Source organism: Callithrix jacchus, chromosome 9 (genome assembly GCF_049354715.1).
Source record: "Callithrix jacchus isolate 240 chromosome 9, calJac240_pri, whole genome shotgun sequence".
NCBI classification, from domain to species: domain Eukaryota; kingdom Metazoa; phylum Chordata; class Mammalia; order Primates; family Cebidae; genus Callithrix; species Callithrix jacchus.
In genome coordinates, this window is record NC_133510.1 from 43,965,198 (window position 1) to 43,990,220 (window position 25,023).

Below are 25,023 nucleotides of genomic sequence, written 5' to 3' on the forward strand. Positions count from 1 at the left end.
ATCACTTGAGGTGAGGAGTTTGGGATCAGTCTGGCCAACATGGTGAAACCCCACCTCTACTAAAAATACAAAAATTAGCCAGACGTGGTGGCATGCACCTGTAGTCCCAGATACTTGGGAATCTGAGGCAGGAGGATCTCTTGAATTCAGGAAGCGGAGGTTGCAGTGAGCTAAGATTGTGCCACTGCACTCCAGCCTGAGTGACAGAGCAAGACTCAGTCTCAAAATAAAAAATACAAAAATAAAGCTAATGAGTAGACACATTTCAAATATGGCTAGCTATTTCCCCAAAGCCGTAGTCTTTTAGAATGGCTCTATCTCATCTGGATAGTAACTATCCAAGCTTAAAAGCCAATTGGAGTCCTCTGTGGAACATTTAAAACCATTCTCCACTAACTGTCCTCCAAACATTTGCATATGGCATATGGGGGATTCAATTACAAGCTATGAATTTTCTGAAATCTTTCAGAGGCCAGCAACCACTCATGAGGAGCCAAAACTCTTTATAATGAAAGCCTGATCCACTGTACACTTCCATTAGACAACTCTAGCTCCAAGTTTTGCTCTACCTTAAAAGTAGTACTAGATCCCACCAACCACACTGAAAATGTATTTTCTCATTCCCTCATCATCACATTTAAAAAACAAAGTCTTAGATGAATGTTTCTTTTAAAACTAAAAATGAATTAGTATTTCTTCAGATACCAAGTTAACAATATCTATGAATCTACTTGTAAAACTCTGCCACTAGTCTGACTGAGTTTGAATCCCTAATTCCATTCCTGCTGCCTGTGTAATCTTAGACAAGTTACTACATCTGCCTGTACCTTGGTTTTCTCATAGATCAAAAGGACTGTTGTGACTTAATATATGTCATGCACTTAGGGCAGGACCTGATTCATGATCAGAGTCAATTTGAAGAAATTATCATTATCATTGCTATCATCATTGTTACCTTTACAATTACACTGTTAACATGTCCCTTTTGTCACCCTTACAGTATGTGGAAATATCCACCAAAAAATAAAGATCTCTCTACTAAGCTAAAGGAAGTAACTCATAGAGAGTTTGGTCAGCAAGTTATATATTACAAATAACATCATGAAGACTGAACTAAAATCTTAGTTTAAGATTCAAGCCAGGCATGGTCGTTCACACCTTGAATCCCAGTAATTTGGGAAGTCAAGGTGGGAGGATCCCTTGAGCCCAGGCGTTTGAGACCAGCATGGGCAACAAAATGAGATGCTGTCTCTATAAAAAAATTTATAAGAGCCAGACTCAGTGGCTCACTCCTGTAATCCCAGCACTTTAGAAGGCCGAGGTGGGCAGATCACCTGAGGTCCAGAGTTGGAGACCAGTCTGGCCAACATGATGAAACCCCATCTCTACAGAAAAATACAAAAATTAGCCAGGCATAGTGGCAGGCACCTGTAATCCCAGCTACTTGGATGCTGAGGCAGGAGAATTGCTTGAACTTGGGAGGTGGAGGTCACAGTGAGCCAAGATCACGCCACTGCAGTGCAGTTTGGGTGAAAGGAGACTCCATCTCAAAACAGAACAAAATAAAAGATTGAAAGTTATGGGTTATGACACAGAACATATGCAACATGAATATGTCATGGTTATGAACATGGAGACTATTCAAGATTGTGTATTTTCCAAATAATAGAATACTAGGTTAAAAAATTAGCATCATGGAATAAAAAATAAGCCACAAACTAGCAGGAGATAATTGTAACACATAAAAACAAAGTATTAAATACAGTGGTAATACATTGATAGCTATTCTTACACAGTTGTTTCTATCTTTAAGGTACTATTCTAAACAACATACATGAGTCTCAAATGCATTAAGAACTCCTACGAATCAATAAGAAAAACACAAACAACAAAATTTGACATGAGCAAAAACCCCACAAATTTCACCCAAGAGAAAACACAAATAGCCCATCAACCTAATAAAAGATGCTCAAATACAATTCTAATCAGGGAAATAAAAATTAAAACCCCAAAGAGATACCACTTCATATTCTAGTTAAGCAAAAACCTAAAAGACTATCAATATCTAGATTTGTTGAGGAAGAACAATGAGAAGACAATTCACTGCTGGTAAGGATATAGATTGGTACAAACTGCTTTGGAGAACAGTTTGATGCTACTCAGTAGAGCTGAACACGCACATGCCCGATGACCAAGCAATCCCACTCTTAGGTATATACTGTAAAAGTACTCCCACACATGTAGACTAGGAGACAGTTCATAACAACGTGCACTAGAGCATGAGGTTGAGGTGGGAGGATCACTTAAGGCCAGGAGTTTGAGGCTGCACGAACAGCATAAGCCACCATGCCTGGCTAATGTTTTGTTGCAGTGGTTGTTGTTAGAGGTGAGGTTTTTATTGACCAAGCTGGTCTCCAACTCCTGGCTTCAAGTGATCTTCTCGCTTCTGCCTCCCAAAGTGCTGGTGTGAGCCACCATGCCCAGCCAAGTTCTGCTTCTTAACCTATGGTAGACACTTTGATGTTTCATTTTCCTTTATTGTACAGATATACTTTCTATTCTCATATGTGACACAAGTCAAAATTTAAAAAGTCATTCCCTTTAGATGAATGATGGGGAAACTTACACAATGAATTCATTACTGAAACCATGTACAGATTTCAGACTAGGAGAGTAACATTTATTTTAGAATAAAGGTTAAAAGAAAAGCTTAAAACCTGCAACAGAAATCCAAAACTTTAAAATTGAGTCAAACTAAAATTTAAAAAACAAAGCAATGATATAAAGTATCATTTGTTCAAGCCTGTTCTATAAAACATTTTCTTAAGTCTGAGGAAAAAGAGGTTCTAAGAGTAAAATATATCTGAAAACTACTCGGTTAAACAACTGAACCTATGAAGGAAGGAACAGAACTACTCAAGCTCTTGACTCTGGAATCTTTTTTACATGGCAATTTACACCATGCTGCTTCTTCTAGGATTTGCCTTTCAGATAAACACAATTTGGGAAACATTTTATAACACAGAGGCCATACCAGATTGAATATTGCCCCCAAGAATGAAGTGAGAACAGGAATGGATTCTCTAGTAAGAGGTACCCAGATATCCTAATCTTCAATAGCTGACCTATACCCTGGACAACTGGGATCAGACCCCATAACCAAATACAACTCTTTAGGAAGTAAGTGGATAATCACTGTGTGTTGTATGAACATGTGGGAAATGTGTTTCCTATACAACTTTTCCATGATTTCCCCTAGGGGCAAAAATAAAAGGTTCAAAAACAAAAAATGACGTAGGTGTAATATAAAGAATTTCTACTATTGTTAGGGTAATGGTGGACTGACAAACAGAGGGTCTTAGATCTGACCCAAGTAAAGTTCGACAGAAGCTTCCTGCACAGAAATTCATGTTTCAAATGGATCTCTCAGTTAAAACGTTTGTCTGTTAGACTTCCCCCAATCAAATTAGAAATTATCTAATTTTCTACCCAGACACCAGTAATCTGTGAACTGGACCTAAAAATTCTTCATAATGTACTTTTATTGCCATAGGAAAAGATGCACATTTATTTTAAAAACTTCTCTACAACACTATCATAAATCTTTACACACACTTACTCCTTTTGGAAACTAACTTCTGAGTGGCAATGAAATATATTCTTAAGGAAAACGTCTGACACAATGCCTTTGCATCTTGAAATATGTTAAAATATTATTTGAAAAAAGTCAAATATCTGTCTTTTCAGGGTACCACAGGGATTCAAACTGGAAAATGTGGCACTGCCAGGAGTTTCTACCTTGTGAAAGTAGCAGACTTTTCTCTTCAGAGGGCTCTCGACAGGATAGCATCCATTATCTTGCCAAATTACCACAACCTAGGCCTAATCCTCAGTCTTATAGGTTCAGGAATTTATTTTTATCAGCATCAATAGGTAGCTACATTGCTTAGAAGCAAACAGCATTAAGGAAGCTTCAACAGAAATCAGGATATAGATATATTAATACAGAATGACAAATGTAACTGTGACAGAAATAGGAATGCCTGTTTATGGTCATACAAAGCCAATACTTTCATTACAGCCAAACTGATATAAGAAGCCAAATAAGAGGTCCCTGGATACACAGGGAATCAGAATAAAAAAAGAGGAATAATGAAAGAGAAAGTCTTCTTTCATTCTATATATATATATATATATATATATATATATATATATTATATATATATTTTTTTTTTTAAATTAAGCAACTACTATGTCCAGGTAACCTTCTAGGTACTGGGGACACAGAGGTCTCTGCTTACAGAAGTCATATCTAAGTAGCAGCTGAAGGGTATGTGGCGAAGGGTATGTGTTTCACCGAAGTTTATTATAATATATTAAAAAGAGCAAAAAATTTTGGAAGCAATCTAAATGCTCAATAGAGCGCCAATTAAATAATGATAAATCCAAATAATAAATAATAATGCAGCCCTTTAAGAACAGCACTTGCAAGCAGTAATTCATAACATGGGAAATTATCATGATGAAAAAAAAGCAAGCTATATATACTGCATGATCCTATATACACACGTAAACACATACATATTTCCTATCCCTTTATATGCATAAGAAAACAAGCAGAAGGAAAGTCATATCTTTAGTCAAATCTTGTTTACTAAAGTGCTATTAATGATTATCTTTCTTTTTTCTTCATAACTTTTTCCATTTTTCAATTTTCTAAAATAGCCTTACATGCCTTTTATCACCAGGAAAAAAATTACTTCTAAAGTAATTTCAGTCAACATGCATACTAAGAACTCCTCAGACTTCTCTGTTAGAAGCTGTCCATGCCAGTCCTTGTATCTCTGTCGTGTAACTCAGAGAGCTCCTTTCCCAGGGCTTTAAGCAATGCCCTAAAAGAACTAGCACACCTAAATTTCCTAGTCCTTTGTTTTTTCATCCAACAGCCAGTCTTATATGTCTAGCTGTTTTCTAAACATTTCAACTGAAACATTTTACAGATAACTCATACAGTCGTTCTTCAAAATGCATGGAGAATTGGTTCCAGGATCCCCCTCGGATACCAAAATCCATGGATGCTCAAGTTACTGATATAATACAGTGTGGGAAGCAGGCTTAATTAATCTCTCCCTTTCCTGTTTCAGGTTCGTTAAAAAACTCTTGTCAAAGATTCTTTCATTCCACCTTATTCTTCATTCTCACTTCCATCAGCACATCAGTCCAGGCCCTTATGGTACTGTTAGTAACATTACTTACCAGCATTCAAGTGGGTCTTCCTGATGATATTCTCTCCAATCCTGAAACCACTGCTCTTTATAGAGAACTTGTATGATGTCATTCATTGGCTCAAAAACTTTTAAAGCCTTCCTTTTTCTGCCACCTCAATCTAAATTTCTATGCCTGATTTTTATTAAAACCCATAATTTGGCCCAACCCTAGCTATTTAACTTTATTTTCCACTATTCGCCAGTCTCCTCCCTCATCAATGAGAAGACACTATAATCAACCTCACCATTAACCCCTGGAATATCAAAACTTAAAAATGGTCCTTCCTTTCCCCTTTACTTGTATTTAAAGAACCCAATGAATTATTCCTCCTCTGCTAAACTTTTCACAGTTTCTTCAAACTCAGTTATGTTTTGCTTTTTCAGAACCTGTCTTGCACGAATTATGAATGTCACAATTAAGCACTCTCATGTAGAAAGATTTACCGTCATGTATGTTGTCATCTTCTACTAAATTTCATACTCCTTGAAGGCAGGAGCCACACCTTATTCTGTCACCCAAAGTACTCAGAATGATGCAGAGCACACAGAAAGTGCTCAAATCTTGTTGACTGATCCAGTGAGAAATGAACAACTTCAGTTCAGCCTCTATTTAACATGTACATAGCAATTTGGGCAAGTCAAGCACCATCCTAAAGGATATAATAGGGGACTCTTTGAGCACCTTATTATGAAGGCCCTTTAGGGATAATACTGGAGTGATGAGGGGCCCTATAACGGGGATAATGGAGACAGACTTCTTGGGATTCATCACTGGGGTTCTCAAAGTATCTTCCAAGGAGATAAGAAAAAAGGACTCTAACACCTTTGAATCTCCATGAGAACAGGCACACCGCCCTTTGAAAGAGTTCTGTGACTGGGGTGAATGTCAAAGAGAAGTATAATAAAATAAAAGACCTGAGTAGAGTCCTGCTTATTCATAAAATGACACTACGTTAATCACCAAATCTCACTCAGCCTTGGTTTAACTCGAGATTCCATGCTACTATAAGAGGTGGTAACTGCCAACAGATAAGAAATATTTTCATATGCATAGTTGTAGTGCCCCATATTTATGAACTTCTTCAGAGTCTTCAAAAGACTTTCTATATACATTATCCTTTACTTTCTAACTTTTCTAAACGCAAGGTGAGAGAGACACAAAGTGTTCTATCAAAACAGAGTCTTGGCCAGGCACAGTGACTCACACCTGTAATCAATCCCAGCACTTTGGGAGGCCAAGGAGGGTGGATTGCCTGAGGTCAGGAGTTCAAGACCAGCCTGGCCATCATGGTGAAACCCCATCTCTACTTAAAATACAAAAATTAGCCAGCCATGGTGGTACACGCCCATAATCCCAGCTACTCAGGAGGCTGAAACCAAGAGGCAGAAGTTGCAGTGAGCTGGTATCCCACCACTGCATTCCAGCCTATGCAACAGTGGGACCCTATCTCAGAAAAACAAAAACAAGAACATAAATACATTTACCCATATTATTCCTTCTTTTTTATTTTTTTAATTAGAGATACAGTCCTACTCCATTACTCAGGCTGAAGTGCAGTGGTGCCATCATAGCTCACCACAGCCTCAAACTCCTGGCTTGAGTGATCCTCCCATCTCAGCCTCCTGAGTCACTGGGATTACAAGCGTGAGCCACTGCACCTCGATGTTTACCCATATTATTCTAAAATTAAGAAACATTTCAGAAATTGACTACTCAATGATTGTATTAGTTTTCCGCCATGGAAAATGTAATGTTTTAGGATGTTTAACCTCAATACCTAGCGCAAAATTTCTATAGTGCTTTCTCAAGAGGTTTTTTGATTTATATATTTTTTATTGAATCGGTGAAGATATATAAAATTTACCAAATGTAAATAATAAAAATAATTTTCAATAAAATTTCTATTTTTTAAAGTTGAAATTTTACTTTAAAGAGATAATTTGTATTACACACAGTTTCAGTGCATAATGGCTGGATTCTCAATAAAGGCATTATTATTGTCTGGGCTCTAATCCTAAAATATAATTTTTTAAGAGAAGGGACTATTGTGAGATTTATTTGGTTTCTCATAGCAAATGAATAGTGTCAAAAATGGGATATATGGTACACAAATGTCTGGCTCATACCTTAGCATACAAGTATCTGAAATGGACTCTTCACTAGTGAAGAAGTACGTCTTGCAAAAACCAAGAAAAGAACGTTTAGCCAGAGATCTGCTGCTGCTGCTAAAAACTAACATTTACTGACTGCTTCCACGTTCCATGCATATGCTAACAAAGAGAATTGTATACCAAATATACTGTATTAGTTAATAATACGTAAAGCTTTTAAAACAATGTCTGGGAAATAATAAACCCTACATTAAAGTTTATCATCATCATCATCTTCATATCACTTAATCCTGAAGACAAGGATTAATGACTCAAGAAGCAGGCATTACTGCTCCCCACTCCTCATTTTACAGATACGAAAAAAGGTTTAGAGAAGAACTTAGGAAATTTATTTGTTTCAGGTCACACAGTTAAAATGGTGGATCTTGAGCTTTTTCTAATCACTATGTAATTTTGATTAACTGATCAAGTAGACCTTAAGTTGAAAATGGAAGAAGAGATAGAAAAAGTTCAGATACTACTGTAACAGTGAAAGAAGCTGGCTGGGCATGCTCCGGAAAAAAAAAAAAAAAAAAAACCCTGAAAATAATGGGAACACTTGAGTAAATTATTTGTTGCAGAAAAATGTGAGAAAGGTATTAGCAACAATGTGATCTCAGGTGTCTGGAAACTCATGTCCAGAATAGTAGTATTAAACAAAGAAAGAAAACCAACAATTTACAAATAAGTTAATATGATACCATTAAGCATCACTGAGATTTGATTAAATGGGTCTCCACACTAGAACAGAGCAAAAGCAAGGAAAGTAGAAGCATAAAAATTGCTGGTATTCTACAGACTTATGCAAATAAGCTGTGATGGGGACTTCAACTTTTGGGATATCTGCTAGAATTCTCCCACAGCTAAAATCAATGCCTCTGATAAATGCCTTGCTAACCCTTCCACCTCTCAAATGAGAAAAGAAATATTCTGGAAAATGAATGTGACCACTGGGAAGAAATCAGATGATAAATGGAAGTATTCAGAAACCGGAGATCAATTTACCAGGGAATTTTCAAGTTTGTTACAATAGCTGGGAATGGAAACATGGGACACAATAAGGGAACAAAAATTACAAAATGTTCAGAGAAAAGAAGAGTAAATCCTGCCTGAGACTCAAAAAAGAAAGATGAGTCATCTGTTTTAGGAAGCTCTCAAGAACAGAAGTCTAGCTAAACTAGCCTTGATTAATTAATTCAACAAATATTTACTGAGCATCCACTATGTGCCAGATACTGTTCCTGGCACCATATAAAAATACAAGTGACACAAAATACCAGCCCTATGGATATTATATTCTAGTGGGGCAAGGGGGTAGATAAAAGTACAGGGGCTGGGAGAGGCATTAAAATTTTAAATAAGGTCATCAAAAGAGGTTTCATTGAGAAGAAGGTTTGAATGAGGTGAAAAAGAATGATTTAGAAATCTGGAGGAAGGAAGGTACCACACAGCCTGTATGGTAAGTGCAAAGGCCCTGAAGCAGGGCTATGCCAGTAAGAAACAGCAAAGAGTTCAGTATGGCACAGGCACAGACAGAGTAGGAGGGGGTGGTGAGAAAGAGTTCAGAGAGGTGACAGGGGCCAGAACATGTAACAGTCTGCAAAGACAGTAAGCACTTTGTATTACTCCTGCATTATGCCCATAAGAATTCACACTGATTAGGCTCCCCTTCAGTAAAAGCTCTCTTAGATTAAATACCTACATTTTACTAGGTGTTATGAGAAAAATACAAAGGAAGGTAAACATGATTATTACCCTGAAGACAGTGTCATTTTAAGTTCTGCTGGAAGTAAATTATAAATTGAAAATGAATTTAAAAGAATAACAAGGAAAATGTTCCACTATCTAAACATGATCTGACAAAATACCAGACTGAAACTTGTGAGCTTTAGAATAATTCCTGAAGTTATATCACAAAAAGAATCAGGAAAGAAAGATGAAGGAAAGAGAGTAAGTCAGAAAAACATGGCAGGGGGACTTACATAACCAAACAGTACTGCTCCTATCCTCTTTCTTTTAGTCACAACAAAAAGATTAAAACTTGATCTAAGAAACAGAGTTCTGACTATAAACTACAAAGGATATTAATGACAGAAAATGGGAAGATTCTGAAAAGACTGGCTGCACAAAGAGCTCTCCAATGAACTCAGATTTTCAAGGACACAGAAAAAGGAGGGACAAATAACATGGATGCCTACAAAAGAAAGACAGGATGGTATCAGGAAGTAAAATGCCCACAATGAGCTGAACTTAAGAAAATCATTAAGGGCTACAAAAGGGATTTCTGAATTTATGGCTGGAAGAGAAAGTTTACAAAAGGCCTGGTATACACAAAAGGCTAAATATGTTGGATAAGGCAAATAGTGTAGTTAATACATGACAGAAAAAAAAAAAGAAAAGAAGCCCTTCACTTCTATTTTGCTTTTTTAAAAATTCTACACTTGAATACCCCCTTACAGTTTACAAAGACCTTTTACATATTTCTGCCTGGAGAGGTAGCTATCACCCCTATTTTATAAAAGAGAACTTCCAGTTCAGTGTCCAGAACTCAAACCCTGCTTCTCCTCTCGGTGTGGGAGAACAACAGCAAAAACTAGAGTGGTGGGATGAAAGAATTGATGCCCATGACAAGTGAAGCAGCCATAAGAGACCTGCCCCCAACACACTGCAAATCTTTTGACTTGACCAGTCGTATACTGTGAGCCTACATGGGAATTTTGCTGAATGCTACAAGAACTTTTACACAAGTTAGAAGAACACAGAGGTTAAGACAGGAGACAAGGCACTCCATCTTTCAGAGTGAGGAAAAAACACGAACATAACAACAGAATATGAACATTGCAAAATATTAACTTTGTGTTTATCATTCAGCCCGAAGAAAATCCTAGAACAGATTATAAAACAGTTTCTGAATAGACAAAGACGGGCGATAACTGAGAATCAGTATAGGTTCAGGAAGAACAAGTCTTGCCAAGTAACTTTATTCCTTTTGTGGGCAAAGCTATAAGACAAATCTGTGATTCTCTGAAAGGTATTTAACAAGCTCCACTCTCCAATTCTTTTTGAGAGGAAGAGAGATGGGCTGAGTAACATGTATTTCATAACCAAACAACAAAACTCAGAACGCTCATCAAATAAGTTCTGCAGTATTCACTGGGCTTGGGCAATAGTGTTACCAATGATCTGGATAAAACTTTTGCCAACATCCTTATCAAAATGTAGGGATGACCAGAGCCTGGAGAGAATCATGAAACAGAGTAGAGCACAGTCAGAACTAAAACAATTTTAACAGAATATTCGCTTTAATAAATGAAATTTAATAGAGAAAATGTAAACAATTATATTTGGGTTCAAAAAAAATCAAATGCTAAATGTAAATTGTGAAAACTGCAGTATACATAAAAAAAACAACTAGGCCGGGTGCAGGGGCTCACACCTAACACCAGCACTTTGGGAGGCGACAGATCACCTGAGGTCAGGAGTTTGACACCAGCCTGGCCAACATGGTGAAACCCCGTCTCAACTAAAAATACAAAAATTAACTGGGCGTGGAGGTAGGTACCTATAATCCCAGCTACTCAGGAGGCTGAGGCAGGAAAATCACCTGAACCCGGGAGGTGGAAGTTAGATGCAGTGAGCCAAGATCATGCAATTGCATTCCAGCCTGAGTGACAAAGTGAGACTCCATCTCAAAAACATACAAAAAAAGGCAACTATCCCAGCACCTTGAAAGGCCAAGGTAGAACTGCTTAAGCCCAGGAGTTTGAGACCAGCCTAGGCAATACAGTGAAATTCTGTCTCTATTAAAATATTTTAAAAATTATATTTTAAAAAAAGAACTAAAGAGTTTTGTCAAATAAAAACTTGGCATAGGCTGGGCACGGTAGCTTAGGCCTGTAATCTCAGCACTTTGGGAGGCCGGGGTGGGCAGATCACTTGAGGTCAGGAGTTCGAGACCAGCCTGGCCAACAGGGTGAAACTCCGTCTCTATTAAAAATATAAAAATAAGCTGGGCATGGTGGTGTGCACCTGTAATCCCAGCAACTTGGGAGGCTGAGGCAGGAGAATCACCTGAATCCAGGAGGCAGAGGTTGTGGTGAGCTGATATCATGACACTGCACTCCAGCCTGGGCAACAGAGCAAGACTTCACTTCAAACAAACAAAACAAAAAAAGCTTGACATAAATTAAAAATGTAAAGTGGCTGCCCCTAAAATTTATACAATCTTAATCTTAGGCTGAGTTGACACACACATATAAATAAGATCAGGCACAAGGAAGATGAATGCTATACTCTACACAATACTAGTTGGCTCATATCTGGAGAAGTTATTCAATACTTAGTGATGCCCTATAGTCATACAAAGGGCAAAATAAATGTCCTCATAATTGAAAATTAAGTCATCCTCTGGGAGTAACACCAGCCTGAATCAAATAGAATGATGGAATTCAGCCATTACCATAAATAATTCCAAGAAAATGTGTGACTGAAAAGGGCTGGGGATACCCAAGTCTGGTCAAAAGTGAGTAGAGTGCAGTTTCTGGCAGGCAGGATTGGAATGCAAATTTAAAAAGCTGAAACCCTGTCAACTATGTTAACAAAAGGGGGTTATATTAATCTAGGGTAGTGGGGTAGCAGGAGTTTAACAAGGAAAACTTTGCCTATGTGCCCCCAACACTGTCTGACATGAAAGCACACTGACAATACCCATACCCTCAGAGCAGCGCTGGACAGCTGCATCCTTATAAAGATTCTCCATCAGGTTATCCTAGCTTAGTGACACTCCCCATTAAGATTACCCATTTGATTAGAAGAGCTGGCTTTCCCTGTAGATTCTCCTATAGTGATGACAGTGCTCAGCAAACTATAAGCTTCCATTCCACTCACAGTTATATTAATAAATACACTAACTGGCATTCTTGGTTTTATGTCAGTCTCTCCATCACTTGCTAAATATAAGTAAATTCCCATAATTCTGATGACTTCTGGACACAAAGAAAAATGTTCACGGCTACAGACCTGGAAAAGTGAGGTCTATACCTTAAATATGACAATCCATATCCAGCTTCTACCCATCTGAGAAGCCCTCTGTTTCTTTATGATAACTCTATTTGATCTCAAACAGAGCCACATATTTTAAGAAAGAAAACAAAACACAGGGATGGGAGTGATCAGGAAGGCAAGAGGTCTGAAATCCATGTTTGAACAAATTCAATGAAGATACTTAGCCTGAAACAGAGAAGATGTAAGATAGCCGTCTTCAAATACTACTCTTGCAGTGACATAAAATTATCTCTAATTCTATGATGACAACCAGTTGAAAATTACCCAAGAAAAAACTTTCCAGTTAGCACTGTCCTATGCCTGGCACATAGCAAATGCTCAATAAGTTTTGACGCATAGCCAATGCCCAACATTATTACCTCTTATTGTAGTTTAGGATATTTAAAAAACATGAAAGAAATACATACTCGACACTGTCAGAAAGCCTAGGAGAGGCACCTAACCCTTCCAGAGGTAAGAGGTCAAGGCAGGCCTCCCTGAAGGAGATGCCTAAGCAGAATACTAAAGCAAGCACAGGAATTACCCAAAAAGTATTGGAAAGGGAATTCCAGAAAGCAGTGTGTGAGACTGAAGACACAAGAAAGCTAGTGGTTTAGTATGGTTGGAGAGGTTAGTAGAGGAGTGATGGAAAATAAGGCTGGAAAACTAAAAAGGAATTCATTTGTCACACTAAGGAGCCTGTAAGAGGCCATAAGAGAGTCACTAAAAATTTTAAGGATTGAAGTTACATAACAGATTCAAGTTTAAGACAGTCCTTGTGGCAGCCACATAGAATATGGACTGAAAGAAGGCAAGATTGGCAACAGGGAAAGATGGCTAGTTCAGTAATTGGGCACCTGAATGAATATTCTGGCACTGGAGGAAGAAGAGCAAAGACAGAGTTCAGGAAGTAGTTAAAGAAGACCTAAAAACTGACTAGATGTTAGTCATAAATGAGGAGGACGAGTCAAGGGTGATTTCCGGGTTTATGGCTTAAGAACCAAATAGAGAACAGCATCAGGCACTGGGAAGGCTAAGGAGCACAAGAATGGTTCTGGGAAGTGAGAAGATCAAGTCAGCTCAGGGTGAGCAGAATCCAAGTTAACCGTGGAACACACCGAAGGTAGTGATATCTAGAAGACAAATGGACAACGGGGTTTCAAGCTCAGGAGGGAGTCCTGAGCAACATACACCAGTTTGGAAGTCATTATTGCAGGGCAGTTATTGAAGATCACCCACACTCACAGTGCAAGGAGTGAGAAGAGGATTGGGGACAAAAGCCTGGAGCACACAAACCATTTAAGGGAGTGACAGCTATCTTGTAATCCTAAATATTTAGGCAAAGACTAAATCTACTTGTTGGAGATGATATACAAAAAATTCACAACAGAGAGTTGGACTAGATGACCTCTATGCATCTTTCAACTCTGAAAATAAAACTTCAATACAGTATTTCTTACAATCTGAGAAATAACTTTTCCCCACTATTACAGAAAAGCTAAATGGCTTTGTCAGTCCAATATTTTGCGTAAATTCTAAAGAAGAAATTCTTTGGTGTTTGATAATGTTTTCTGAAAGGCAGAGAGTACTTGGTTTACTTGAACAGGAGAGCACAGGCTCTAATTTCTTACCCTATTTTTCCTTCGGTGGGTCCAGTTACATTCTTGGTTAGTATGAAAATGTAGTTTTACTACAGTAAAAATTCACACAGGTAAGAAGGCTATTCATCCCTTTACTTTCTGCCACCTTGTGCCTGAATGGGCTATATAATGGGGCTGATCTATGGATTTAGATCTTAAATCTTTAACTATATTTCAGAAATGTGCTTATAATTTTCATTGATATTTAAAGTATGTTGATTTCTGTTTCCTTTTCTGCTCAAGTCTAAAAAGAGAGAGAGACAGGTTCATACCCAATTTTTAAAATTAAATCCAGAAATGTTTGATTAAAACAAACTGTCATTTTTGGCATAAAAATACACTCAGAGTATTTTCAGACAGGACTGCCAGGAGTTCAACTTAATCCTTAAATATGGCACTGGTCCCACCAAGTGGTACCTGGAACAGATGTGAGAGGTACTTGACCTTTTTTTAACCATATGTAGTTTTTCTCCTGCCCCCACCCTATGTCTTCCCAACCACTCTGCAAGCCTGATTTTTCTCTTCCTGTTCCTGTCTTTTACTTTCCTTCTGGGAATGCCCATAAACTTTTAATATTACCAGTAATGGCACTAAAGCCAGCAGAGCTGCCAACCTCTGGCCTAGAAATACAATGGATATAATTTGAATTCGAGAATACCATTAACTCTTTCTCAAGTTGCCCTGAGAAAACAACTTGATATTCTGTTTCAGTGGCCCAATCCACAGGACAGAAAAAAAGTAGAAAGTAAATCTATATAAAAAAAATAACCTATAGTGCTTTTTAGCTCTAGCAATCCAATGTTGATTATACACACAAAGTTCATAATCACGATTTGCAGATACAGGTCTCTGAATGACCAAACAAGGATAAAGGAGAACCAGAGATGATATATGACACTATCTGAAGTTTAGTCATGTTAGTTATTAAACTGTGTTATTTTAAAAAAATAATAAGGCTTAGAGTAGAGAAGATGAAAATAATCAAGGCTAGAACTAGAATAAAAGGACTTTAGTATTAGGTATTAAAGTCTTAGGAAATTTTTAAGAGTTCCATAAAACCCTATGGGAAAGGTAAATAATCATGCTCCTACCACAAATTCTCCCTCAAGTCAAGTGCTCTTTAAGCTGTGCATTGATGCAGCATTCTTTATATAACAACCTTGGTGGTTCTAGGCATTCATCAAAGAAAAGGATTTTAGTGGATTAACTTTTCTCTTTGTCTCTCTAGCTGATGATATCTTTACTTTTTCTGTTTAATTTCACAGAATGGAAGCAAGAGACAATTTATCAGTGGCACTGCATTCTAGGCTGGGTGTGGGAAGCACAGAAGAGGTGCTTCCAATAGGCTATTAGAGGCAACAGAAACACTTTTTTACAAAAGCTCAGAGTGCAAAAGCTGGATAAACATAAAAAAAAAAAAAACCCACAGCAAATAAAAAGTTCATTGATCCTGTCCAGCACCATGGCAAGAATTCCGGTTCCTGGCTCCCTAATATGCTTCAGTGTCTTACATCACTGTGATAATATCTTCCTGAGGCTTCTTGGCCTGAAAAACTCCTCCTCACCCTTCAAGTCTAGGCTCAAACACTCCCAAATCCTTGGAAAGCGAACACTCTCCCAAGGAGGTGCCCCTATCCCTGAGGTGTGCCTCTCACTGCTCTTTCACGACAGCTGCTATGTCTGATTGCAGCTATTTCTACCCCTTGAATGTAGCTCTCCAGTCACCTGCCTGGCTTCTGAGGGAGCACCGTGTGTTTTTCCCTTTTCACATCTCCTGGTACAGGGTGTGTACTTTATGTACAATTCACAGTGAAAGAACTCCCTAGGTCTCAACATGAAGGGGCACCACCCCTCCCTCCATCCAGGTCTCTCCTTTCCAAACTCACCTAGTTTAGAACTTCATTATTATCATCTAGATTATTTAAATTTGTCTCTTCACTGGTCTTCCCATTTCTGGTCTCTCTTCCCTCAAATTCACTCCCTATACACTACTGCTACTTACCACTCTAAGTAAATGTACCAAGTTGAGCAGGTGGTAAAGTAGAGAATGAAAAGCTGAAAAACACAGATTCTCAAAGTTCAATGGGTTCAAATCCAATAGGACAGAAAGAGAAGTAGATAATTAACAGAATGTACCAGGTGCTGTACAGATACACCCAATTTACGCTAATCCCTCTGCCTGGCATGTCCTTCACTCTGAAATAGTCAATTCATATTTCACTTCATGTAAGAAGCTTTCCTAATCTCTCCATCCAGAAGAAACCTCTTTCCTCTGCTTCCACAGTACCCTGTTACTCTGTTAGCACTTTCTGTTTGAATTACAGTTATTTGTACCTATACAATATACCTCTTACTAGATTGAGCTTTTCTAAATGGAAGGCCAAACATCCATTTATCTCTGTTTTGCTATGGTACCTAACACAGTGCCCTGCAAATAGCTGATAAATAATGAATTATGACGACTAACTTCACTAAAACATTAGGACTAAAACTTCACTAAAGCATTCCTTTAGGATTTGCCTGTATTAAGAGTATCAGTGGGTCATATACATGCAATTCAGTACTAAAATTTTCCACTCTAGCCACAAAAATAGAAAAAGTCTATTCTGTTTGGCTAGATAAGAGCTGACATATGGAGAACATCCTCAACCAGATCTGAAAATGTCCAAATGAAATGGATTGCTGTTGTAAAAAACACAACAAAGGGCAACTCCCTAGTAGTACCATAAACTGAGCAACCAGCCTCTGCTGCCAAATACAGAAAAGTCATAAGGGGCAAACTGGTGTGGTGTTTCCACAATAGGAGCAGGTCAGTGGGTAGATGCTTAGCTAGGTAAAAATGAACACTGCTAGTAAAAATTAAATTTAATAAAACAAGAGACTAGTACAAGACAGTAGATAAAAAATGGATCATTAAATAAGCTGTCTGAGCTCTCAAATACTATCACTTTCCAGAAGTGAAGAGTACTTGCAGCCTATCCATTCCTTTAAGGATCACATTCAATTTTCTACAAAAGTGCTACTGCAAGATAGCTCATCAAGCCCTTTTAGAATTCCCAACTCCTTAACTTCACTGTTTGTCTGTCCTCCCTTCACCCTATTCCTTTATCGTAATTGTTTTAGTTAGAATGCAATCAGTTGAGTGCACAATGAGACAGACACTAACTTAAAACTTAAGGACTTTAACATTTCATGATTTAAAATGCAGAACTAAAATTCTACCTTCTCAATTCCCACGAAACAAAGCTCAAGGCTTAAAATTTTAGAAAATGCCTGCTATAATATTTACCCACTCCTAATTTGCTTAATGAAGTCAGAACATTTGATTACATCATTTATTTCAGCATTGTAATTGTCGAGGGCAAAAACCTTGTCTCATCAACTAATTTTGTAGAGCCCTTAGTAAACACTTTGCCTGTAGTAGCTTTTAATCTACAAGGAAGACCAGTGTGTTAAATAAAGTGTTTATATTACTGTCAAAAGACCAAGTTTAAATTCAGGCTCTGTCTGTTATTTTGAGATCTCAGACAAATCACTTAATCTGAATTCCTCTCTTTACCTGAAAATAGGTTTAATAGTCATATCCTCACTGCCTATACCACATGACTGCTATGAGGATTAAGTAAGGAAATGTGTAAAAATGCTTCATAAAACTATAAACGTAATACAAATATAAGAGCTCCTGTTATTCTTAAAATAAGTGCTAGGTAAGAGTACACCCTCTCTAAAAGAAATCAGAATATAATTGAATTATTTCTACATACGTTTCCCAAGAGCATTTATGTTTGGCATGCAAAACTGTAAATAACTCCTAAAGGGGAAATTACCAAAAAAAGGAGGGGAGAGAAGAGAAGAAAGAAGACTTGGGGTAGGACTAGAAGAGGGAGGTAAATTAAAGAGAAAAGAAGAAGTTTTTGTAGTAAAATAATGCAATATAAGAGAAAGTGAACCTGGATCTAACTCTACCACTTACTATGTACCTGTATGACCGTGCGCAAGTCACTTCACCTTTCTAAGCTCCAGTTTCCTCATTTGTAGGTAGAGATAATAACTCATAGGATTGTTATGAGGATTAAATTAGATAATATATATAAAGAACTCAGCACTATGCCTGGTGCATAGTAAGTGATAAGTGGTTACTGGCATTGATAGAATTATTAGAACTGCACCCTAATGGGTGGCATTCAGAAAGAAAAAATAATCAAAACATGTAAGAGGGAAAGATGATATTCAGAGACCTAAATCTATATATTACCACTGGGAGACAAAGCTTGAGAAATATAAATTACACAAAGTATTCTTCATATGAAATGTACAAATTACTGTGTCTCTAGAATTGGTGAGGGATCAAGAGCAATGTTGTCGAAACCTCCAAATCACAAAAGCAGAATAGCAATGACTGTATTCATAAAAGCAGAATAGCAATGAGAGAACTAGGCCCCCGAAAAGTGCTTATTAATGTGTACAGCAGCTTCTCTATCCCAAACTCAATTTTCTAAACTTTCATAGACAGAATGAAAGCTAGACTCCACAGCAAAGGCACAGCAATCCCAAATGCCAAAAAATAGATGCTATTAGCTATCATGCACACCCATGTTAGTTTCTGCCATCTTCTTTTTTTTTTTTTTGAGAGGGAGTCTTGCACTGTCACCCAGGCTGTAGTGTAGTGGTACAATCTCTGCCTCCTGGGTTCAAGCAATTCTCCTGCCTCAGCCTCTGATGTAGCTGGGACTACAGGCATGCGCCACCACGCCCAGCTAATTTTTTTTGTATTTTAAGTAGAGATGGCCTTTTGCCATGTTGGCCAGGATGGTCTGGTTCTCCTGACCTTGTTATCTGCCCGCCTCGGCCTCCCAAAGTGCTGGGATTACAGGTGTGAGCCACCATGCCCGGCCCATCTTGTTCTTTATTCTGGGTAACTGTCTTGTATTTGTGGTTGATTTGAGGCGTTAAACATTATTCGCCCTATTCAGAACTGCAAAAGCAGTAAAAGTGTCCCAGGAATCGGTAAAAAGAGGAATAATATCTCCCAAATCAGCTGTAGAAATAGTAAATAACTCACAGATGTAAGAAAACAATGGATGCTATCTGCACATAGGATCAGAGACTTATCTATTATAATATGTAGAAATTCTATACCTGTGGAATCAATGAGAACCAGCAAAACGCAAGCAAAACAGGAAGCCTTCCATGTAAGTGGCCGGAGAATCAACAATTTGGGTTACCAACTGATCTGGTGTTAATTCAGGGGAAAACAAGGAGCTTGTTAAGAATTTAAAAGTTAAACATAGGCCAGGCACGTGGCTCATGCCTATAATCCCAGCACTTTGGGAGGCCGAGGAGAGTGAATAACCTGAGGTCAGGAGTTCAAGACCAGCCTGATCAACATGGTGTAAACCCTGTCTCTACTAAAAATACAAAAATTTGCTAGGCATGATGGCACATGCCTGTAACCCCAGCTACTTGAGAGGCAGAGGCAGGAGAATCGCTTGAACCTGTGAGGTGGAGGCTAGAGTGAGCCGAAATCATACATCACACTCCAGCCTTAACAGCAACAGCGAAACTCTGTCTCAACAATAAATAAATAAATGCTAAGCGTAATAGAAGTGTTATCATCACAAACCACATACAATTGCCAAGGCTCCAGGCCTATGTGAATTTATACAATATGAATGTGAATGAACAGGTCACCACAAGACCTATAACTTCCCTAAGATCTTCCTAAGATCTGTGCAGAGCTTATCTAAGAGGCAGGCTACCTGTCTCAGTGGATTTTCAATGTAGACAAAACTATTCCTGGTGGGAAAAGATTCCCGTAAAATTTATATCAGCAAGGAGGTAACAGTATGACCAGTTTCCTTTTGATAGACCAACTCACACACCCTTTTAACTAAGACAACCTTCCAAAACCACTTATACTTAGAAGAACTTGTAAACTTTTTATAACAAAGCAAAGTTCACACCTAAGTATCTCCATGAAATGATGGGCTAAAGATCTGCCAATCAGGGCATGGTAAATGGAAATGATATACCATCACTACTAATTTAAGGTATGTTTAAAAAACAACTTTTAAAATTTGTTTTGCCATCTTTGTCTTATTTCAATAATATAAATATATGTGCTTTAAATCCTGTCTTTAGCTCTGCTACTTTTCCCATTAGGTTTTAAGCTCATCAACCGTCAACTGTCCTAGTAAAGGCGTCTTATAGAACCAACCCTACTCAGTCAAGTAGACAATACTTACATTAGTTCACAGGGACTATGACTCTAGAGCTGTACTTAAACTATGAGTACAGTCATCTGGGGGCACTGACAAAGAAGCTGAAGTCTGGATTCTGCTGGACAGTTAGGAAAAGGTAGGCAATACCACTCTCCCACCGCTCAATCCCTGTATTCCCTGCCTACATATTTTTTTTTCTAACCTTTAAATCCAACTGAATTTGTGATTCCAAGTCTTAAACAGTAACAAATATGGACTATTCTTGAAACTTTATAAATAAAATCAGGTGGACATTTACAGTACTGAGTAGGCCTATACAAGACACTGTGCATGTCTGTGGCATCTTTTATTTTGCAATCCCAAAGAACTGTCAAAGTTGCCCCAACATAAAGTAGCACTCATGGAACTTCTCTCATTTTATAAATGTACAACACTCTATTCACCCTGTTTCTGCCATTGTAAGCATAGCTATTCATGAAAATAAACTAAAAGGGCTGAAACCAACATTCAATCATACTAAGTTTCAACTTCATTATTCAACCCCAAAACTATCCAGTGCCAAGTGGTTTAAAAAATTACAGAACAGCGATGGGCACATTGACTCACACCTGTAATTCCAGCATTTAGGAGGCCAAGGCAAGAGGATCACTTGGGCCAAGAAGTTTGAGGCTAGCTGGGGCAACAGAGTGAAATCCTGTCTACAAAAAGTTTAAAAATCAGCTGGGCATGCTTATGCACATCTGTAGTCCCAGCTACTCAGGAGGTTGAGGTAGGAGGATCACTTGAGCCCGGGAGGCAGAGTTGCAATGAGCCATGATCAACTGCACTCCAGCCTAGAGGACAGAGCAAGACTCTGTTTCAAAAAAAAAATTTTTTTTTTTTCAGAACAAAGCCAAGCACAGTGGCCCTATAGTTTCACAGAGGCAAGAATATCATTTAAGCCCAGAAGTTCGAGTCCAGCCTGGGAACATCATGAGGCTCTGTCTTAAAAATATATAAATTACAGGACAAAATATACAATGATTCAAACATTCCATAAAGCAAAAGAATTAATATGGAATAACTTTTTACTTCTAAGTCCTTATGAGTACTTATAGGTAGTAAGTCAAAATTATTAAAAAGTCCCACTCCATAGTTATATTTAATTTGCACCAAGAATGACTTCAAAAATTGACTAAAATAATGTCAAAAATAACTCATTTGTTTGGGTGTTCATTACTTTGGAACTCTAGAAAACTGACCCCAAAATTTAGATGTCAGAAGAATGTATTTCCCAAGTCAAGTTTTTGAAACTTGGCCTGAGGAAGGCCATCATGAATGGGAGAGAAAATATGGATTATGGTTAAGCACAGCCATATGGGTACAAGCCAGAATGACTCGATCAGAATCCTGGTCCTACCACTCAGTAGCTATTGAACCTTAGTAACACAGTTACTTCATCTGCCAAGTGGGAATAATAAAAATACCTACTCCATACAGTTGTTGCGAGGATTAAAGCCAGGCAAGTAAGTAATACATGTAAAGGGTTTAGCAGGAAGCAGCATTATATAAAGTATTTACTTATCATCATTATCATATGACTAGATCACTTAAATCATCCACACAAATGCCTTTTCCTATTCAGTCTTCCTTAATTGGTCTAGTAGCATTTAATCCCTCCCTCTTTGGCTTCCTCATGAAACACATTTTCTATGGTAGTTACCTGGGTGGGTACATTTCTCTCCCATTGGATTATATATCTCCTTGAAAACAGCAACCACAGTTGTCCCGAGTGTACAGAGCAGTAAACACTGTTCACTCTTGTCTTTCATTTCTCTCCCTCTAAAGATTCTGAACAATAACCTGTCAATCAACAAACCTTTACCTGGAGAGAGAAGGTAAAGTACTTATGCAACCAGTGCACTTAAGTACTGGTCATACCTTGCTAATACTTTCTTAAGACTTAAAAATTTGGGGGGAAGAGGAGAAGGATAAGTTTCATGTTTTTAAACTACTAATCAAAGATATATTTCAAATTTTTTTTAAAAAGTTCTTATGTCTTAAAAGCTTGCTTTCACTATCTCATTCAAAAAAACCATGGTGCTTGTAATATAAAAATGCAGTAGCATAATTTCTGCATATGTCAAGTCTAACCTAATAATAACTTGCTCATCTGCTGATTGTAATGTAATCCTAAGGATGCTAGATGACAATATGCTTGCTTGAGTCACCCTACACTATTTACGTAAAATAAACTCATTTTAACAATACATTGAGATGCAAATATTTCTGGCTTTGATTTGTACCCTCTTTCCCTCTTAAAAAAAAGTGCCTCGCACACAAAAAAGCCTCCAACTTATCCTGGATCTCTGCGGAGGCACTTTTGAAAGTGCATTAACCAACTTCACTAACACAGTGATGCTCTCCTTACTTTAAGAGAACAGAACTTTTCTGAAAGCAAACAACTGAACTGAGTCCATTGCTTTGTTACCATTTTTTAGAAAGTCCAATTTTTCCTTTGTTCTTATAGTGTCCTATCTTTAGAAATCAAGTTTTCCGCATAAAAACTGAGAACATCTATCTGTTGGCACAAATCATCTTAGTCTCTATTTTTTGACTTATTTTAAAACAAACTCAAGAGCAAATGGCTAGAGAAGAACTGCTTCTATTAAATGTGGGTTTTCTAAGTCTAATTTTTTCATTCTCAATGGCAGGGCCTTTCAAAAGAGTATAAAAACTGCACCCAACTTTGTTTCTCATTCTAAACACATCCCAACCAAATGGGAAACATTATCAACCATCTTAACAAGGAGAAAACAAAGCTAAGTGAGGTCAAACCAAAACATTTTTTAATTCATTGTGCCTCTTTTGAGATCAGGATTTTTCAGATGGAAGCAGTCTGATGAACTTACGCAGTAAAATTATGTAATATCATAATTTAACATCATATTTTAGACCAACTTCTCTCTCCTCAAATTGTCACAAGGGTGGCTAATTCACATACAATACCTCTCAGCCACTGAGGAGAGAGTATTAGTAAACTTAATTGTTTTACATATCCTGAGGCAGAGACAAAGGCCAAATTCAAAGATGTTTACCACACCTTATATACATATATGACTGAGACAAAGAACTTTCAAAAATCTGTACTGAGTAAGCAAAAATGGGCTTAATACAATAGACCCTGCCTTATAATAGAGAGACCTGTAAAATGTGTAAAATGTAAGCCCCAGCTCCAAAAGTCTCATTCATCAATCCCCATCTTACAATCAAGAGGCAGAACTTAAATCACTTAAAGCTGTTTCTTCAGATTTGAGCAGTAAAATAAGCTAATACTTAAGCCATTTCCGAGTTAAGTGGCTTCTCTCAAAACTTATCACAAGTTATGTGAAATAGGCAAGAGTGTTGGTTCTGCATGTTATCAAGTGAGAAACAACAGCATCCTACTTTTGAATGTACTACTTCCAGAGCCACTAGCCCTCCCCCCACCTCCCATTTCTTTTTATATCATCCCTCCAAACTTAGAATCCGAAAAGCTATTCCACAAAACAAAAGCAGCACCAGTAAACCGGGAGCCCACTGGTTTTGAAAATAAAGTTTGTTCTTTTGCTGTTAACCTGGCAACTTTTTAAAGGTGAAACGTGCCCTACACAATCGGTTATAATCTTTCCTATTCCCACACCAATAACCACTTGTTTGACCTCGATACTAAAGGTGAAAAAAGGAGTGGGAGAAAATGATTCTGAAAGGAAGGGGCTACGGGTGCAATGGTAAAGGATAGATTGTGAGACCGGTTTTGAGCACTCCGTGGCTTCTGGGAGCTAGGAGGCTTTCCTGAGTCTGTCTTGAGAAATGTTTGGCAATCTGACGCATCAGTTTTTAGGAACGGTACACAAACAGCCCCCACAATTGAAGAGCCATGCCTCGGATCCTGGCTCGGGGTGACATCGGCTGGAGGGCACGGGACGGGAGCACTAGGGCTACCCGGAGAGGATGCGCGACATTTGTTATTGTTTATGAAGCCCAGGCGGGTACCCGGAGCTGGGTGCTCGGGGGCCGGGGAGTGGAAGGAGAAAGGAGCAGGGAAGGACAAAGATTCCTCTCCGGGCGCGAGGCTCCCTCTCCGGACACACGGGGCGACTATCACCCCGGGGAATCAGAGGGCCAAGGCCGTCGCCGCAGCTTCCCCGGAGACATTTCCAGTCCCGGAATTAGCCGGCTTTCCCTGGACACCCAAAGACACCTAAGACCTCCTCCTGCTCCTGCTCGCAGAGTTGGGGCTGGCCTGGCGAGCCCGGGCCCCTAGTCGAGCGCCGTATCCGCGAACTCACCTGCCTCCGGTCGCACCCGCGGCCGGCTCAGCCTCCACACGGACCGCAGCCGCCCGGGCGCCCGTCCGCTCCCTTCTCCCGGCTCCGCCCTTTTCCCCGCCCCCGGGAGGTGGGACCTGCGGCCTCGCTGGAATCTCGAGGCGGCCTCCCTGAACTATCGCGAGCCCTCCCTCCTAGGCTTCTCGGTTGCTCGCCCGGTCTGACTCGCCCTGACGTCATACGCACCACAGCCGGAAGTAGCCTTCTGTCGTCAACGCCGGCCCTCCCGACCCCACCCACCTCTGCCTGGTGAAGTCCCCGACTGGTTCTGAGGGAGTTGACTGGAGTGTCACCACTTCCTCTCTCACCAGTCTCACCTCACTGCCATTTTAACTCAAAATGGTTCAGGCCG

At 38.7% G+C, this 25,023-nt stretch overlaps 1 protein-coding gene across 1 annotated transcript in view; it reads right to left on the reverse strand.

Moving 5' to 3' along the window:
* Positions 1-24,712, reverse strand: part of STK38L (serine/threonine kinase 38 like) — a 79,570-nt gene extending 54,858 nt beyond the window's left edge. Inside the window, exon 1 of the mRNA XM_035255999.3 lies at positions 24,633-24,712. The gene's annotated coding sequence lies outside the window, so the exon portion shown is untranslated. The remainder of the gene's footprint in view (positions 1-24,632) is intronic.
* Positions 24,713-25,023: the final 311 nt, after the last annotated feature.